Below are 2,500 nucleotides of genomic sequence, written 5' to 3'. Positions count from 1 at the left end.
GCTGATGTCGTACGCGTGAACCACAATCTGTACTGCACATTCGTCCTTATGTACTGAATGATACATCGTGGCACATGTGTGACCGTACAACGACTGCGCCCAAAAACGGCGGACCATACAGTGCAAATATTGTGCACGCAGCTACGTGTCGTCTCCCTATGAGAGCTGGATTGCAGTGTGGTACGCCATAGAGACGTGTGGGAGGAACGGACGCCGTGGATGGCGATCAGCATGAGCTGTGTGTTGATGTATTCGGACCTAGTCGTCTCTCCTCAAACACCGTGATAGCATGGTGCACCGCGTTCCATATCTGCGACATGCTACAGAGGCCGGTTGACAGTCGTTCGAGCAATGGACATCGCATACGTACGGGGGCCACCTTCCACGTATTGTCTAGGCGTGCACATTTTGTTGCGTGTATGTGGGCAGACGTAGTGTGGCGTGACACCTGACACAGGCATGCAATAATCGTTGAAGTTGCTAATGGCGATGGACGCCTACGTTTTCTGGTGAAGTTACGCAAATGAAGAAATGGTAACCCGTTGTGGTGCGGTTGTTCTCGCTAGGGGTGAATCGGTGATGGCGACGATAGGTTGAGGTACTAACCGGTTGTTCCAGCGATACCCACCATGCCGATGAAACTGAACGGCATCTGGGTGTGAAGCGATACGCGGTGGTGGCTGGGTGGGACCGTCCCCGGCCGGTGAGGGGGCGCCTCCCGGCGTGCTGGCCGCGCGGTGCGTGGGCGCACGCGCTACAGCCGGCTGGTGGGGGCGGCCAGTGGCAGGCGCGCCGGCCGACGGACGCGGCAGGCGTCGCAGCTGCGCGCCGGCGCACCCTGCGCGCGGCGCCGTGCGGCCAAAGTAGGTCCTCGCGGGCCCGGTGCGAAGCGCGGTGGACATCTTCAGTGTGCTGGTCCGATTGAGGACTGTGTGCGTTGAGGATGCGCCGCCGCCCGGCGCTCGGCGCCGCGACGCCGTCTGCTGCTCGGTCGCCCCAGCGGTTCTCGCTGGTGGTTTGTATCGCAGCTGTGCGGATGTGTTGGCGCGTGCGCTGTGCTGGGAGAGTTCGCTTCGGCACCCAAGTGGGGCTTTTGTCCTTCTGTGGCGCTGGCGTTGGAGCTGCCGGTCACCGTAGGTGGCGCGTGTTGTCTCCCGCCGGCAATGCCACGACAGCACGCTCCCGGGCCTCTGTCGGCAGCGGCAAGCTCAGTTGGGAGCACGGGTGGTCGCACCGAAAGCGTCTACTCGCCTAACTCCGGGCGATTGCGCCTCTCTCGAACCCGACCAAGTACTTGGGACGGCGCTGCGCGCCGCCGGGACCTGAGAGGGTTTCGAGGTGTATTGTGCAGGGGAGCTCAGCCTCCTCCTGTTTGCAGAATGATTGAGCGGACGCTTGCGTGTTCGCGCGGGCCCCCGGGACACACTCCCGGGCGGCCGGCTGCTCAGCTCTAGTTGGCGCAGCTCCCTGGTTGATCCTGCCAGTAGTCATATGCTTGTCTCAAAGATTAAGCCATGCATGTCTCAGTACAAGCCGCATTAAGGTGAAACCGCGAATGGCTCATTAAATCAGTTATGGTTCCTTAGATCGTACCCACGTTACTTGGATAACTGTGGTAATTCTAGAGCTAATACATGCAAACAGAGTCCCGACCAGAGATGGAAGGGACGCTTTTATTAGATCAAAACCAATCGGTCGGCTCGTCCGGTCCGTTTGCCTTGGTGACTCTGAATAACTTTGGGCTGATCGCACGGTCCTCGTACCGGCGACGCATCTTTCAAATGTCTGCCTTATCAACTGTCGATGGTAGGTTCTGCGCCTACCATGGTTGTAACGGGTAACGGGGAATCAGGGTTCGATTCCGGAGAGGGAGCCTGAGAAACGGCTACCACATCCAAGGAAGGCAGCAGGCGCGCAAATTACCCACTCCCGGCACGGGGAGGTAGTGACGAAAAATAACGATACGGGACTCATCCGAGGCCCCGTAATCGGAATGAGTACACTTTAAATCCTTTAACGAGTATCTATTGGAGGGCAAGTCTGGTGCCAGCAGCCGCGGTAATTCCAGCTCCAATAGCGTATATTAAAGTTGTTGCGGTTAAAAAGCTCGTAGTTGGATTTGTGTCCCACGCTGTTGGTTCACCGCCCGTCGGTGTTTAACTGGCATGTATCGTGGGACGTCCTGCCGGTGGGGCGAGCCGAAGGCGTGCGACCGCCTCGTGCGTGCTCGTGCGTCCCGAGGCGGACCCCGTTGAAATCCTACCAGGGTGCTCTTTATTGAGTGTCTCGGTGGGCCGGCACGTTTACTTTGAACAAATTAGAGTGCTTAAAGCAGGCAAGCCCGCCTGAATACTGTGTGCATGGAATAATGGAATAGGACCTCGGTTCTATTTTGTTGGTTTTCGGAACCCGAGGTAATGATTAATAGGGACAGGCGGGGGCATTCGTATTGCGACGTTAGAGGTGAAATTCTTGGATCGTCGCAAGACGAACAGAAGCG

At 57.7% G+C, this 2,500-nt stretch overlaps 1 non-coding gene across 1 annotated transcript in view; it reads left to right on the top strand.

Moving 5' to 3' along the window:
• Positions 1-1,464: 1,464 nt before the first annotated feature.
• Positions 1,465-2,500, top strand: part of LOC124732514 — a 1,909-nt gene continuing 873 nt past the window's right edge. The window contains exon 1 of the ribosomal RNA XR_007008746.1: positions 1,465-2,500. This exon is cut by the window's right edge and continues 873 nt beyond it. This is a non-coding gene — a ribosomal RNA (small subunit ribosomal RNA).

The sequence above is a fragment of the Schistocerca piceifrons genome, unplaced genomic scaffold (genome assembly GCF_021461385.2).
Source record: "Schistocerca piceifrons isolate TAMUIC-IGC-003096 unplaced genomic scaffold, iqSchPice1.1 HiC_scaffold_1352, whole genome shotgun sequence".
Lineage (NCBI taxonomy): Eukaryota > Metazoa > Arthropoda > Insecta > Orthoptera > Acrididae > Schistocerca > Schistocerca piceifrons.
This window is presented reverse-complemented; position numbering and strand designations above follow the sequence as displayed.